The 17,633-nt window shown below is 35.7% G+C and overlaps 1 long non-coding RNA gene across 1 annotated transcript; it reads left to right on the top strand.

The window, feature by feature from the left end:
* The first annotated feature begins 6,896 nt into the window (after positions 1-6,896).
* Positions 6,897-11,076, top strand: LOC141403694 (uncharacterized). The gene is made up of 3 exons (XR_012412881.1): positions 6,897-6,941; positions 10,724-10,864; positions 10,963-11,076. It is a non-coding gene; the product is annotated as an uncharacterized lncRNA (long non-coding RNA).
* Positions 11,077-17,633: the final 6,557 nt, after the last annotated feature.

Raw genomic sequence — 17,633 nt, 5'->3', positions numbered from 1 at the left:
TCCAGCAATAGTCATAGTTACTGGCAAACTACAATAGTTCGCGTATTATAATAGTGCAAACCTTGGCTTCATGGAAACTAAAAAATTTTGACTTTTCCTCATATACATATATGTAGGATTTTATTAAAACACATGTAATAGTTTTAGTGAATTATTTAAACATTGCTTTATTTATTATAAAATCCTAACAATTAGTTTTCGGAATTGATGTTCCTGGCTTTGCTTGTTCAACAATGGAAACCATTGTAGCTGCCAAAAATGTATTTTACAAGAATGGACGAGACTACAAGTGATTCGACTGCCGATTGCAAAGTGATTAAATTTGAGATTCACTCTATTTAGGTACAACTCGTGAGAAGCCTCTAGTATCATATGATTAAATTAGTACTTTACAGTTGCTTAAACTAGTAGTATTATATATATTTCACAGTGTTGCATTTCGTCAGTTGAAGTTTAAATTTTAAGATCAATCACAATATTAAAAGCTATTAATTCAAAATGACAAATAAAAATACAAAAGCTTTAAAACTACTATTAAAATATAGAGGGCGGGCTTACATTTTATATTTTATATGTAGAGTTGTATTTTAATACATATATATAGATTCAAGTTTTCGCGTAGTTCCCGCACAACGAATCATCCTGAATTAAAGTATTTTACTGTTACCAACACATTGTTCAATCGAATTTGCTGTAATCCGGTACCAGGAGTTGTTATTTCCTGCGAAAAATGGTGAATATTGGTCCATGATTTGGTATACTTTCATATGATTTATATCTCGTCAGATGTTAACCAAATATTCAAACGCAATGGGTTTTAATAATGAACTCAGATTTCAAAAAACCACCTTATAAAGAAATGTACAGGGTTACCATCCAATTTTCGGTACTTTATAACATTAAACCACCTTTTTATGTAGAATTTAGTGTAATACGTATTTTTCGTTCTCAGTGTGGAGAAAATTTCCACGTTTTGGAGTGTTGCAACGTTAGGGTGTCCCAAAAAGGAAAAAAATATATATATTTATTATCTTTCAGTGCGGCTTCAAGTTACATAATAAAAGAAATCACTAATGGCACTAAACCATTATATTGAACATAAATGTAGAAGGTATGAGCCTGTCGAAATGATCCCTTTTGACATTAAGGCCTCAGATCATTCAGGGTCCGTAACCGCGAAAGTTGAAGTGACAGGGAAAAACGCCGGGACACATGTCTTCTTATTTTTGATCTTCTATCACGCTGCGGCGTCAGAATATTGTTAAACATTTTAGTGTCGCATAGTGTAACCCTTGCAAATTATTGGAATTGCAAATTAGGAATTGTAAGTAGGAAAATGAAGCGTAGGAGATACACTAAATCATTCAACTTTAGTCAACTCGTGAATAATAGTCCTTTGTTTCAGAAACTCACTTATAATACATATGTATAACAATTTTTTCCATTTTAAAATATTTTTTTCTCCTTAAAAACTGCGAAAAATGGCAAAATAAAGTTGAGTTTCGCAAAATTTGAATTGTTTAGAAACGATTTGCATCCTTTAATTTTTAAAATGGTGACATGAATTTTTTGATTTTTGTCATTGGGCGCATCCACTGTGGCGACGCAGTCAGGGGACGGCCCGGATCTATTCCTGCTACTATTTTTTTTTACCATCAAAGGCTGGTACATTTTTCTGTCGCAGAGCCAACTATTTTTTTTTTTTACTTTTTGCATACCCATTCAAGTTTGTTTTCTAAGTCTTTCGTTCTGCCAACATCCCCTCATTATGCAATAGTTAAAAACAAAACATTAAATATACACTTCTTGACATTGAAAAAAAATATACAAATGATATAATTAAACAAAGCCGACATATTATTAACATTTTAAAACATTGGTCTAATATCCAAGAAGAATGCCGGTGTAATTAAATCAAATCTTTGACGGCAACATTTAGCTGGCCTTTTTCGAATATTTGCCACATAACAAATTTTCAATTTTAATAAGAGAGAAGATGTCGGTGATGACCTTAAAATTTTCTCAATAAAAGTGCCAGAGTTAACACTCATAGAGGGTCGGTCAAACAATAATCAGGGGGTACCGACAACAAATTACAGAATAACAAATTATGTAATAATTCTAACTGCTGTTTAAAAGCAAATTATGTTTTTTGTTGTGTTTTGGTTTGTTTGGCTTTCAACAAGTGATGGCCATAAAGTCTGAAAATTAAATTAACAACAACACAAACAATGAATGGATAATTACCATCATTATCATTACCATAACCCCGTCAATGGCTTCTTAGAGCAAATCATGAGAAACCGAAAGTGATTTTTGGTAGGCAAACACGGTGACTGACAGTTGGCATACACACATGAATTGGTGTGACGTGACATGACGTCGGGACGGCCCTTTGTAAGTTTATGCCATGGCCCTTCGTATAAAATTGTGTTTATTGTTTTTGTTAATTGGAAATTTCAACACATTTTTGGGGCGGAATTAATTACACGACATTAGTGTTTGTTGTTTAAATGGCATGCTTGTTGTTAAATCAGAATAATGTTGTCTTCTTGACCTATGTTTAACACCCCACTTTTAGATACTAACAAAAAACAATAAAAAAAGTTCTCATGTCATGGATATGTAATTTGTTCAATGGTACACCGTTATGACCTTGAAGGGATGTGTAATGATTTTTATATTTATGTACGTGCAGGTTTGGGAATCGTAACTGCTAATACCGCTAATAAAATACTGCCTTAACGGCAGAGAGTGTCTATTCTATTTGCCTCTTTTTACTTTCTTAAAATGGAAAGTGTTTTTTTTTCAGAAACAGGCCAATGTGTTAAATGTAATTGTTGTTACCTTGTACTGTTCTGTGGCATTGAACGTCTGCGGAGCTTTGTTGTTTGTAACAGCGGCTGGTTCTAAAGTTCCATTTGCATATGGAAAACAAAAAATAGAGAAACATGCAATCGCAATGAATTCCAACAATTTACATATGTATTTAGAATGAAATCGCAATTCTGTGAAATTACCATAAATCTGTTTTTGTTTTCGATTTGATGTTCACATTATAATTTGAAATTCAAAACTAGGAAAAACTTTAAAATAATAATGCGGCATTACATCTAAGATAACAACAAGGGAGAATGAGAGTGAGAGTGGCTTATGAACAGAACGAGAAGATCGAGATCCAATGGAATAAACAAATGAACGAAATTATCAAAAAACAAGTGAGAAAAGGCTACAGTCGGTACGGAGCCGACTATGTGATACCCTATACCACTACCTCTGGGCATAATATTTTCACTCGAAAACATTTCTTTTAGGGAGATACGAAAGTTTTCACCTATCTGGCTTTTATACCAAATGACTTAAGGCGAACTGAACCAAAATAATTAATATTTAATTTTATATTTGACTAATATCGACATCACCAACACCAATATGCTTCTATCTCTGTGAGAAAATATCTCTATTATTTGACCACCTACGCCAACCTACTTTGCATAATTTTAAGGATGGGATTTCTTAGTCAAGCTTTGCTTTTAGATGGTCCCAACCAAAGGTGTGATATTCGTCATTATTATTAAAATCGAAAAATGAAAAAGTTGGGTTCTATTAGCGACTATTGCGATACCTTCACTGTTTGACGACCTACGACATCCTACGTTATATCGTTGTAAAGGTGATATTTTATACTTTCATTTGCTTTTGGGGTATACCATATAGAATCTGAGATATTCGTTTTGGAAAAAACGTTGTCTTTTAATCCAAATAAGTTTTTTGGCCATTACGACCCCTAAATATTATCCGACCATCACCAAAATCAATAGGCTTCTTCATCTGTGAGACCCCCTTTAACTCTCAAAATTTCGTGACGATCCGATCAAAATTGCGACCTGTAGCGTGATTTTCAAAAAAAAAAAAAAAAAAAAAAAAAAAATTGTAATAATAAAAAATAAAAATGGGATGTTTACCGACTATCGCGATATCTCCGTTATTTGGTCACCTACGCCTACACGTACGGGTTTAATTTGTGACTATTGTGATATCTTCGTGGTTTGATCACTTACGAGAACCTACTTTACATCATTAGAAAGGTGATATATTCTACTTTCAATGCCAGGTTTTGCTTTTGGTATACCCCATACAGAAGCTGAGATATTCGCTTTGAAAAAAAAACGTTGTCTTTTTATTCACATAAGTTTTTTGCCCACTCCGACCCCTAAATATTATCCGACCATCACCAAAAACAATAGGCTTTTTCCCCTCCGTGACCCCCATCAACATCCAAAATTTCGTGACGATCCGATCAAAATTGCGACCTGTAGCGTGATTACAAGGTTTAGATGGACAGACGGACGGACACACATAGCCAGATCGACTCAGCTCGTCGAGACATTCATTTTGGTATATATAAGTATGGGTCTGCGACCATTATTTCGGTGCGTTACCAACTTTTTGGCCAAAACCAACTTATAATACCCTCCCCACATAGTTGTGTAGGGTATAAACATAGAATTGAGATCGGGGATATACGAGGGCGTTTCGGAAACTTCTTAGCCTATCAATGAAGGAGAATAGTTAGTTTTTCAAAAATATTTTTATTTTTCAATATAATCTCCTGAAATTTCAATACACTTAGTCCAACGCTTTTCTAGCAATTCTATCCCTTGATTAAAATAGTTTTCCTCGAGGTCTTTAAAATAGTGGATTACAACTGTAATTGCATCTTCATTTGAGGTAAAACGCTTGCCAGCAAGGAATTTTTTTAGATTTCGGAACAAGTAAAAGTCACTGGGAGCTAAATCAGGAGAATATGGGAGGTGGTCAAGCAACTCGTACTTTAATTCGTTAATTTTAGCCATTATTAAAACACTCTTGTGCGCTGGTGCGTTGTCTTGATGAAAAATTATTTTTTTGTGTTGTAAGCCAGGACGTTCTTCTCGAATTTGTACATTTAATTGATCCAAAAGGTTGCAATAGTACTCTGAATTTATTGTTTTACCCTTTGGAAAATAGTCAATCAATAAAATACCTTTGAAGTCCCAAAAAACCGTTGCCATAACCTTACCAGTCGATTGAATTGTTTTTGCCTTCTTTGGGGCACTTCCTCCAGCTTCAGTCCATTGTTTGGATTGTTCTTTTTTCTCTGGAGTACAGGGTGGATCCATGTCTCATCAACAGTTATGAAACGACGTTTAAAATCCATTTTATTTCGATTATGATCCAAACATGCTTAAGAAATGTTCATTCTTATGCGTTTCTGATCGACTGTTAAGAAATGCGGCACCCATCTTGCAGAAAGCTTTTTCATCTGTAGTTCTTCATGCAAAATTAAATGCGCTCGATCATTTGAGATGCCCATGATATTAGCAATTTCACGCACTTTTATTCGTCGATCACTTAATACCATATCACGCACTTGGGCTACAATTTCTGTTGTTGTTGCTGTTTTTGGGCGTCCACTACGTGGTTCATCTTCAATGCTTGTACGACCACGTTTAAATTCAGCAACCCAATTTTTTACTGTTGCATATGAACCCAGCGAAAAGTTTGCCTCCAAAGAGGCATTTAAATGATATGTACAAGTGATTTGGAAGTACATCAAATTATGCATTTTCACTCATGATTTTTACCAGGGAGTGACCCCGGAAAGAGGCACTCCATTGCACCGCATTTTAACTGACCCCTTGTCATTGAATTTTAACTGACCCTTTGGGGTAGAATAGGAGGCAGTCCAGAGCACGTGTTTTGAATAACAAAATAAAATGCATTTATTATTTGTGTAAGACAAAAATATTAATAACTTTATTAAATTAACACAAATTATGAAAATTCTCTATTGAATTCAATCGCAAACATGTGTGTTTCCTCCGCTCTTCATTTAATCCAAGCTTAAGTGCTTTTGCTTCATCTGCTAAATGGGTTTGATATTGTCTTCCCATCACCAGTTAAGATTTCGACATGTACTCCAACAGCACTGCATTGGAAAATTTTCTTTACGTGAGTTACTGGAAAAATGTTCACAAATTAAATATTATTTAGTTTGTATTAACAAATGTTTGGAAATGTTATCACGATTATCTCTTTTTGGAAATGTATTCCGCTGCCTGTAGAGATGTACAAAATGATTTATGTACATGTAGGGATCTCTAACAACTGCTAATAAAATGTAGTGAACGGAGTGCCTTTTTCACGACTCCGTTTGCGCTGCATCCGGATGCTGTTAAATTTTGAACTACCTCCGGATGTTGTTAAAATGTGACAAATGGATGTGATTCTTTGGATTGCATCCAAATGCGGTTAAAATGTGAGGAATTGGGTGCCTTTTTCACGACTCCGTTTGAACTGCATAAAAACATGTCGTGAAAGAACTAGTCTACATTGCACTACTTCCAAGTTATTTTGCTGGGAAAGGGCACTTTCACCCAACACATTCACCATATCATTATGAATTTCTTGTCCCGATAAACCTTTTTTATGTAAACATTTAATAACAGCACGCATTTCTAATTTTTCCATTGTAAAAAATTGCGGATGCGTCCTTTTAGAACACCTGTTTCTATATGAAGGAGTTGCCAGATCGAAACAAAATTTAACATGTGTTCATAACAGAGATGGAAGTTTCCAAAACACTTAACTTTTTTCTGTTTATATCGCGATTTTTGTGCTAGGCTAAGAAGTTTCCGAACTGCCCTCGTAGTTAGCCTCATCATTAACTATTACGGAACTTAGTTAAACGACGAGTTTCGTGATGAGCATGATGCAAATGAAATAATCGCTCCTTTAAGCGAATACCCCAATTCAATCTGACTAATCGAAAAAGTATTTTTAAAACTTGCGTAGTCACAATAAACGCCATGAGTGACAGTTTTTTTCATTCACTTGCTTGCGTCAGTGCTTATAAAATTATATACAAAATCTTCAAAACATTTTTGTTTTACCCTAAAGTGTGTTTCTCATCATACGTTATAAATGTTATGATCTAATTTCTTATAATGGGTTTTTTGTACATCCTTATGGATGATGGATCGTCATTAGATTGCAGTGCAAACAACAAAGATTGATAAACAATTTTTTTTTCGTCGTAGTTAACTGGCATAATCGTTGTGAGTTATGAATTGAAAACGATTTTAAGCAATGCTATTTTGTTATGGTTTTTAAATTGATCAATGATAACGTCTTTAATAACACTGTGCTACACCAAAAAAGGCAGGGGTTCTCATGTACCAACCGAAAAAAGCGTTGTTTTGTAATCAATGTTTTTGTCCTTAAACAGATGGCAAATAAATCTTAAAATCCTGCTCTTGGAAATCATCGCTACATCCGATCACAATAAAATTAACTTTAAAGGGTTAGGTGTTATGTAGCAACTTACTTACTTAGCTGGCCCATTACAGAAGATTTGTTCCATAGACCTAACTAAAAAAAGATCTCCAATTCTATCTGTTTAGTGCTTCGCTTTTTGGAATAGCGCCCCTTGTCATCTATTCATCCACTTGTTTGCGCCATCTGTTCTTTGGCCTGCCAATTCTGCGTGCACCGCCATGTGGCTCGAATTTATACGCCTTTTTAGCGGGTTCCTCATCGCACATTCGTATTATATGACCTAGCCAACGCAATCGCTGCATCTCGATACGTTTAACTATATTGATGTCGTTGTATAGAAGATACAGCTCGTGTTTCTTACGACGTCGATATTTACCGTCAACGCAGATAGATCCGTAGAGCTTTCGAAGAATTTTTCTCTCAAACACGCCAAGCACTGTCTTATCTGCTTGCGCAAGTACCCAGGCTTCGGAATCATACATCAGCACGGGTAGTATCAGTGTTTTGTAAAGCGTTATTTTTGTTTGACGAGTTGTGGCTTTGTTTTTGAAGTGCTTACTTAAGCTAAAGTAGCATCTGCTGGCCAATACAATTCTTCATATTATTTCACAACTGATGTCGTTTGTTGTGTCTATGGCGGTGCCGAGGTATACGAAGTCTTTTACTACCTCAAAATTATAGGAACCAACTTCAACAGTTGGTCCGATCTCAATGAAAGTATTGCGCTCCGACACAATCAGCTTGGTCTTTTTACGCTTTACCGCCAGACCCACTTTAGCAGATTTTCCTTCGACCTTCATAAAGGTATCGGTTACTTCTTTTACTGATCGTCCCATGGTGTCAATATCATCAGCAAGTAACATGTGGCTATTGGTGTAGATTGTGCCACTTCTTTTGACCTTTGCCTCTCGTATAACCTTTTCTAGCATGATGTTGAAAAGATCACACGAAAGGCTGTCTCCTTGCCTGAAACCTCTTTTGGTACAAATCTCTTTGGAGAGGTTCTTTCCTATTTTAACTGAAGATCTTGTGTCAGTTTGAGTCATTTTACAAAGCCGAATGAGCTTTGCGGGATACCAAATTCAGACATGGCTTGGAATACCTTTGAACGTAGCGGGCTGTCGAAGGCTGCTTTATAATCGACAAAAAGGTGGCAGGTGTCGATCTGCATCTCTTGGGTCTTCTCCAGAATTTGCCGCAGGGTAAATATGTGGTCAATGGTGGACTTGCCAGGTCTAAAGCCGCATTGGTATGGTCCAATCATTTCGTTGACCATGGGCTTTAGTCGTTCGCACAATATCCCTGACACTATCTTGTAGGCGATAGGGAGAAGATTTATGCCCCTATAGTTGGAGCATTAAGCCTTATCTCCTTTCTTATGGACGGGACACAGGATGCTCAGGTTCCAATCGTCGGGTACGCGTTCTTCCTGCCAGATGGAGCTAACTAGCTGATGTATACACCTTATCAGGGTGTCGCTTCCGGTTTAAACAGCTCGGCTGGAACGCCATCAGCTCCTGCTGCCTTATTATTCTTCAGCCGGTTTATTGCTGTCGTTACCTCATCTTGGCCGGGTGGTATACATTCAATACCATCTTCTGGGATTGGATCTGTGGTATCTTCGTCGACTTCGCTACTATTGGATACCAACAGTTTGGAAAAATGCTATTTCCATATCCATAGCACACTATCTGTATCGGTTACCAGATTACCTTGCTGGTCTCTACAGGATGATGTGCCAGTTCCAAAGCCACCAGTTTGATGCTTCACTCTTTGGTAGAATTTTCGGACTTCATTCTGTCTCCTGTACATCTCGATTTGTTCACACTTCCGCTTTTCCATCTCTCTCTTTTTCCTGCAGAAAAGACGTTTCTCTTCTCTCCTTTTCTCCCGATATTCCTCTCGTGCGCTACTCGTTGCTACTGATTGTAAAGTAGCTCTATATGCCGCATTTTTCTCTTCGATAGCAGAACAACCCTCCCGGTCATACCATGAATTCCCTTGAGGAGGTCTCTGGTATCCAAGTATGGATTTTGCGGCTGTTTGCATGGAGTGGGCAATATTTTGCCATTGTGTTGTTATGTTATCGGGACAAGGAGTGCTCTCATTAAGCAATTGGGCTAGTTGAGTGGAATATGCTGTGGCTATCTGCTGTTATTGCAGCTTACCGATGTCCAACTTCCGTGTTGTGTCTGTTCGTACTTTGTTTGCTACGTTTAAGCGGGTGCGTACCTTTGCTGCAACAAGGTAATGGTCCGAGTCTATGTTTGCACTTCGGAACGATCGTACATCCAACACGCTTGATGCATGTCTTCCATCTATCACAATGTGATCAACTTGATTTCTTGTTCTTTGATATGGCGACAGCCAGGTGCCCTTATGAATATCGAGGTGCTTAAATCTGGTACTGCTAACTACCATGTTTCTTGCAGCTGCAAAGTCTATCAGCCTTATACCATTGTCAGATGTTTCACTGTGGAGACTGAAACATATGAAAAATAAATCTCAGAACCCTGATCTTGGAAATCGTCGCTACACCCGATTACAATAAAATGAATTTTAAAGGGTTAGGTGTTATGTAAGAACAGCATTACTAAATTAAAATCAATCTGATTTTCTCTATAACACAGATAAAAATTACTGCATTTTAGGAATAGTGTTCATAAAATGTTGCCAAGGTTCAAATTTCTGCATTTCATGAAGGCCTTTCATAAAGCAACAAATACTGGTGACTAACCAACCACCACCACCAACCAAACATTAGAGGCAAGTTTTGCTGCTTTAAATGCTTGTATTTGGATGCCAACGTAGTGCAATGGTATGCACACCCGCCTTGCACGCTGAAGGTCATGGGTTCTATTCCCCTGAATGCAACATCAAAAACTGTAGGTCGATAAACTGTAGGTCGCATATCATTGAGTTAATATAAATCGGGGTGTACTCATTGATATGAGAGAAGTCTCCCTTGTCCCGTATGAGATGTTTGTGGAACAATTATTATAATGCTCTTATTTTGTATTATTGTAACATACCGTTTCTTCCTTCTAATGATTTCCACTGTAGTTGCCCAGCAAACCAAATGTCGGATGTCCGCCACATCCGAACAATTTCGTAAGCAAAATTTTTTTGTGTCCAAACAAATATATGTTTGCAACATTTTGTAGCATATCTCAATTTAATTTGTTTGCGTACCAACATATTTTTTATGTTATAAGATATTTTTTATTGGTGGAGAGAGGATTTTTGTCAAAGAGAGTAACAACAGGGCTCACGCGGATGCGGAATGCTGTATTATAATATAGAGAGGTGTGGGTAATGTTGTAATAGGAGACGCAATACCCAACGTAGCAAGCGAAGAGGAAAAGAAAAAATGATATTAATTATGTTGTTCTTTTTTCTTCAGTTCTCATAATACAATCGTTGAGTAAATACGGTAAAGTGAGTGAATTAATCAGTGATTAAATGCCCAATACATTTTACAATTGAATCAAAAAGGTGAATGGAAATATTTTATTGGACAAGGAAGAAATCGCTTTTAATATTGGTAATTACATCAATACATTTTTCATATACATACATACATATGTATATTTGAAATATGAATGTACCTATTTATCACATTATGTAATCCATTGATTCCAGATGCCGATTTCCCGCTGATGATTTCAACTTTAAGGAAGATGTGTTTTATTTTACAACTAAGGAGAAGCGTTAAACGATGTATCTATACAATTTTTTTCTTTTTAAAAATGCGACTTTTTATAAATTATTTCATTCAGTTTTTCTTTTATTAAAGTACCTATGTGTCTGTAGTTGCTTTTGCTTCTTTTCTATGCCTTTCAATAAACCACCGCCATTTATAAATGTGTGTATATGTTTGAGATAGCCAGTGAGAGCTTACTGAGAGCAAGTGAGCATACATTTCAATGTGATTCACATTGCAATTTACGCTCCCTTGCTCCCAGAAAGAGCCCACTGGTGCATGTGTTGGTTTTTTTGTGGTTTTTGGGTTTGTATTTGTTTGCACCCAAACATATAATTTGTCTGCATCCAAACATATAATTTTTTTGCACCCAAACATATATTTGTTTGCAGGACCCAAACATATGTTATGTTTGGGACTGATTGCAAACAAATATATGTTTGCTGCAAAATATGTTTGGGACATATGTTAGAGAGGCGTTTTTTTTCCTTCGTGTACGAATTCGGATCGATATGTCGGAATTTTCCCTTCGCACAACAACCACCTTTGGTATATATCTAGCAGCAAGGGGTTGGTTTCATTTTAGTTTTTTGTCGAAAACCAGAATGGATGGTTATAAAATTCGCATATAAAATTTTTAAATTTAAATGCATCATATAGTAATTCCAGCTAGTGTTGATAGACTCAACATGTTCGTACACAAAGTTTAAGGTACCTCGGATAATAATGTCGTATGAAACGTTATTCCGAAATCGCTCAGAAATCTGTACGAAAATTCCGAAGAAAAAATTCACCTTCCGAATTTCCTAAGGATTTTCTTTCGATTTCGTTCCGAATGCTGACCGAAATCGATCCGATTTCGTTCCGCCATTTCGTTCCGAAATTATGTCAACCACTTCATACAACTTTCGTTAAGATATCGTTACAATTTCGGATCCAACATCGGACGTAGCGTCAGAAGTTTGTTCCTTATAGTACAAAGATTATTGACTATAGGTTTCTAAACTAGTATAATTTTGTCATTTAGTCTTTTAAGATACTTCAGCAACAAATATAACTCAACAAATACAACTCAAATAATACAACTCAACAACAACCACAAATGAATTTTTGTTTATAACGTTACTGTCGCCGGTGCATGTAAACAAAACAAGGAAATTTATAAAACTAGTATTTTTCACATTTGATTGAATATTTTGAAAAACATGAATGAAAATTCGTTACATTTTGAAAGTATCGAATTTCGAATTTCAAATGGAATGATTCGAATGTCAAATAGAATAATTCGAATTACAAATGGAATAATTCGAATTACAAATACAATAATTCGAATTACAAATGGAATGTTACGAATTACAAATAGAATTCTCGAATTACAAATGAAATGTTACGAATTACAACTAAAATGTTTCGAATTACATCTGAAAAAGGTGTAGTGCCCACAATATCTCTCGAAGGAGAAACCGATTTGTACCATACTTTACGCACCGTAATTTTTCTAACAAACACAGATCAAGTTCTCAGATGGAACATACTTTGGGATTAGGAGATCCCTATGAAACTCTAAATCGTAATATTTTTTTAAAGCACGTACTCTAGATATCAAGCAACTCCTTTTTCGTGGACAAGTCCGTGCCACATGCTGCAATGGAACTAAAGCTCTACTTTGGTGCCCAATTAACACGAGAGGAACTAGAACAGTTTCCGGCCTAGGCGACACGTAGTGCCATTTAAAGTTTCCATTGTAAAGTTTGAAATTTTTTAGCAAAACATCAAAAAACAAAAAAAAAAAAAAAATTCCCGGAGGTCCTTTTAAATAAATCGCGGTCAAAGTTCATATTTTTTGGGTTTTTTAGGTTTTCAAGATTTTGCTTGGAAACGGCGAGTGCTATAGAAATAGGTCTAAAGAAAATGTTATCGCAGTGAAAATTTTCTACAACATTTGCTTTGGTCCCATTTAGATAGGATTTGCCGTTTCCGAGCAAAGTTCTGAGAACCTAAAAAAACTAAAAAATGTGAATTTTTATTTTTTATCTATGAAGATTGTAGTAGTCCTTTATCGAGATACAAGAATTTCATTTGATCGATGTACTGCCGTGATAATTGTTAAAAGATTGTCCAACTGAATTATCCAATTTTACTTAATTATTTAGTTGACCCTCTACGGAACATATGTCCTATAAGCCGAACAAAGAAAAAAAAATCCATTCCTGTAGATATTTCGAAAACATTTTTCTCTACCTACTTCTTCCACCGTTGGCCCCAGTTCCATAGACGCATCGCCGTTTACTGCCAGACCCACTTTAGCAGATTCTCTTTCGACCTTCTTAAATGTGTCAGTTACTTCCTTTACGGATCGAACCATGGTGTTAATCAATGTCATCAGCACAAGCAAGTAACATGTGTGGCTATTGGTGTATATTGTTTCTACGTTTGTATGTCATATAACCTTTTCCAAATAGTGAATAGGTCACACGAAAGGCCGTTTCCTTGTCTGAAACCATTTTCGGTACTAAACTTTTCGGAAGGTTCTTTCCTATTTTAATTGAGGACCGAGTATCAGTTAATGTAATTTTACAAAGCCGAATAAGCGTATGCACCTAAAGTTGGATCATACAGTCTATCTCCTTTCTTGTGGACGGGTCAGGTTTCAATTGTAGGGTAAGTGTTTTTCCTGCCAGAGGGTGCTAACTAGCTGATGTATACACCTTATCAGCGTGTCGCCAACATTTTTAAACAACTCACTCTTTGGTAGAATTTTTGAACTTCATTCATTTCAAGAAAAGACGTTTCTTCTCTTTAATTTGTGTTGCGATACCTTTCTCGTGGTACTGAGTGTAGAGTATCCGTATAAGCCATATTTTTCTATTCGGTAGCAGCACGACGCTCCTGGTGAAGATCTCTTTGCAGCACACGGTGCTCTTGAAACAAATTTAAATGGAAGGTGCTTACACCTGGGAAGTTTTTGCGGATTCTGAAACTACAATCTTCATAGATGATAAAAATCAAAAAACAAAAAAAAAATCGCCGGAGCGCTTTTTAAATAAATCGCGATTCAAGTTGACATTTTTAAGGGTTTTTAGGTTTTCACGATTTTACTTGGAAACCGCAAGTTTTATAAAAATGGGACTAAAGAAAATGTTGTAGCTATCAAAAGATTGTCCTTTATGTTATTCTCGTAGGTTTTACCGTTTTTGAGACATAGAAGTTCAAATTGGGACAATGCACTGACTGTATCGCCCCTTTATAAAACAATATCATGAAGGCTGCGCCTTAACTAACATTTAATGAAAAACGCTTACACAGGGGACGGAATTCTGAAACAGAAATGTTCATAGATGAGAAAAATTTGAAAACAAGACAAAAATGCTGTAGGGATTTTTCAATAAATCGCGGTCAAAATTCACATTTTAGGTGCTTTTTAGGTTTTCACGAATTTGCTTGGAAACCGCAAGTCCTATCGGAATGGGACTAAAGAAAACGTTGTAGCAGTGAAAATTCTCTAGAGGATTGATGTTTATGATATGTTCCCAGGTTATACCATTTTTGAGATAAATATGCTCAGGTTACATTTTTAGGTTTTTTTGTTAGGGTTTCGCGATTTTGCTTGATAGCGGCAAGTCTTATCAATAAGGGACCTGAGAAAATCTTATAGCTGTCAAAATTTTCTACAAGACTGGCTTATGTAATTTTTCCTAGGTTGTACCATTTTTTTTAGATACATAAGTTTGAGTTGGGAAATTGCAGTCATGACATTGTTTTATAAGGAGACGATACAGAATTGAATAGAATTTGAATTGTCCATATTGGAACTACTATATATCAAAAACCGTAAAGCCTACGAAAATATCATAAAGGTCACTCTTGTAGAGATAGCTACAACATTTTCTTTATTCCTATTTTGATAGCACCTGCGGTTTCCAAACAAAATCGCAAAAACCTAAACAACCCCTAAAAATGTCAACTTAAATCGCGATTTATTTAAAAAGCGCTCCGGCGATTTTTTTTGTTTTTTTTTTTTTTGATTTTTCTCATCTATGAACATTGTAGTTGCAGAGTCTGCAAAAACTTCCCAGGTGTAAGCACCTTCCATTTAAATTAGTTTCAAGAGCACCGTGAGCAGGGATAGGTAAGGGAAAGCAATAATTGATTTTCGAGATTTCGATTTTGGTCTAAAACTAAAAAAACGATTTTCGGTTGTCTTAAAACTCGACTTTCGACTTTTTCATAACGGAAGAAAATCGATTTTGATTTCTTTTGAAACCGTAAAACCGCAAAAATTGTAAAACAGACATGTCAACAATCTATGGGCAAACTCGAAAATCGATCACAAGATAATCGATTATGCGATTTTCCCTCCGGACAAAAGTCGGCTACCATTTTTATACTTTTGGCAGCAAAAAGTCGATTAATCGAAAGTCGACTTACCTATCCTTAGTTTGCATGGAGGGGGCAATACTTTGCTATTGTGTTGGCAGATCTGATTTTGGCACACCTTTGGAAATGAAATATCCTCAAGACAAAACGTTCCTAAAATACAATTTTTTCCTGAAAAGACCACGAAATTCTTAAAACCCCCAAAATATTTTTTGAGCAAAAAAGATTTCGGTTGTGTAGGCAGTATTCAATCAGCCCGTAGAACACTGAGACTTTCAATCTCCAGAATGGAATTGCTCTAACCATAGGATACAATTTATTTGATGTAATTAATATTGCCTTTACAATATCGACACCTCCAAATAATAGTATGCTAAGTCTAAAAAGTGAGTTTTGCAGGAGAAGCTCTCAAAGTTTGGAAATTTTTTTGAACTTCAGTACTATGCTAAGTCAATATTTGTTTATAACTTCTGTTCGGATTGACCGATCATTACCAAAATTAGACAGAATTTAAGTTAAAGGACATTCGACACCTCCAAATAATAGTTTGCTAATTCTGAAAAGCGAGTTTTGCAGGACAAGCTCTAAATGTTTGGAAATTTCTTTGACCTTCCGTACTATGCTAAGTAAATATTTGTTTATAACTTCTGTTCGGGTTGTCCGATCATTACCAAAATTTGACAGAATTTAAGTTAAAGGACGTTAAATATAAAAATGTAAAGAACTTGAAAACATGCTAAGTCGACTTAGCATACTATTGTTTGGAGGCGTCGATATATTCGCCACATTGATTATGGCATAATGAATGGAAGCCTTAATTACTAAAATTGTATTGCCATTACAGGGTGAGTAATGGCTTTGATAAGAACCATTTTTATGAACAAAGCCATCAAAACAATTCACAAATAATGCAAAATTCCCCGGCAATTTGCATGATAAAAGAAAGCATCTTAATTGGGTTTGTTTGATATGAATACAGGTGTCTAATTTTCAATATAAATTTCACATAGTAATTTATTAAAAAAAAAAAATAACAAAAGATTTTTTAATAAATGACTGATGTCGGAATGGCCACATATTACCAGGCGAAGATAATCAATTAACTTTATTTACTCGCATTAATCATTAGCGAATACAAAAGTGTATGATTAATGTCAAAGAAATTTCTTTGCTACTTAAATCTTACATCATAGATTCTTCTGGTTAAATAATAAATATTATGGCTTGTTTCTCTAAGACGATTCGAATTCAAATTCGTTCGAATTACTAACAAACACCTGTCGTTTTAGGAAATGTTCGTTTGATTGGAAATAAAAACAGTTCAAATAATTTAAAAAAAACCAGTAAGGAAAGGATCAAAGTCGGGCGGGGCCGACTATATGATACCCTACATCGCTGTGAATATGTAAAATATAAATCGGAGCTATATCCAGATCTAAACCGATTTTGATATAATTTGGCACATTTATTTCCAGACCGAATTCAGTCACACATTCCAAATATCATTGAAATCCGACTTATATAGCGTGTTTGGAGCAGCAAATACGCGAAATCGGCCGAAAATATATATGGGTGCTATATCCAAATCTGAACCGATTTCGATATAATTTGCCACATTTATTTCTAGACTGAATTCAGTCACACATTCCAAATTTCATCGAAATCGGACATATATAGCGTGTGTGTTACAGAAAATACGTGAAATCGGCCGAAAATATATATGGGGGCTATACCAAAACTTGGACCGATATAGCCCATCTTCGAACTTGATCTTCCGACGGCTAAAAAAATGGTATTCCCCAATTTTCAGCGAAATCGGTCAACAAATGCGACCTGTATGTTGCGAACGGACGGACGGACGGACGGACATGCATAAATCGACTCAGAAAGTGATTCTATGTATATCCCTAGAAGGAACTATGGGTCTATCTCGCTTCCTTTTGTATGTTACATACAAATGCACTAACACATAATACCCCTTACCACATAGTGGTGTAGGGTTTAAAAAATGGAAGTTTGGAAGTAGTTCGAACGAATTTGTTTTCGAATCATCTTAGAGGAATAGGATATTTATTTGGAATACTTAATTTGTTTTTCCATTACAATGCTGGGATAACGAGATTCAGAATTTTCGTAGAGTAGATTTTGGTATGGCACATTCTGTTGCAACGAAAAACTCACTATGGACCAGAAAATCGAAATCCTAAATGTTGGTCAGTGTTTTAGTCATACT

This window comes from Musca autumnalis, unplaced genomic scaffold (genome assembly GCF_047663935.1).
Source record: "Musca autumnalis isolate F117 unplaced genomic scaffold, ASM4766393v1 scaffold_4, whole genome shotgun sequence".
NCBI lineage: Eukaryota > Metazoa > Arthropoda > Insecta > Diptera > Muscidae > Musca > Musca autumnalis.
The sequence above is the reverse complement of the archived record's forward strand: the minus strand, read 5'-3'. Positions and strand labels throughout refer to the sequence as shown.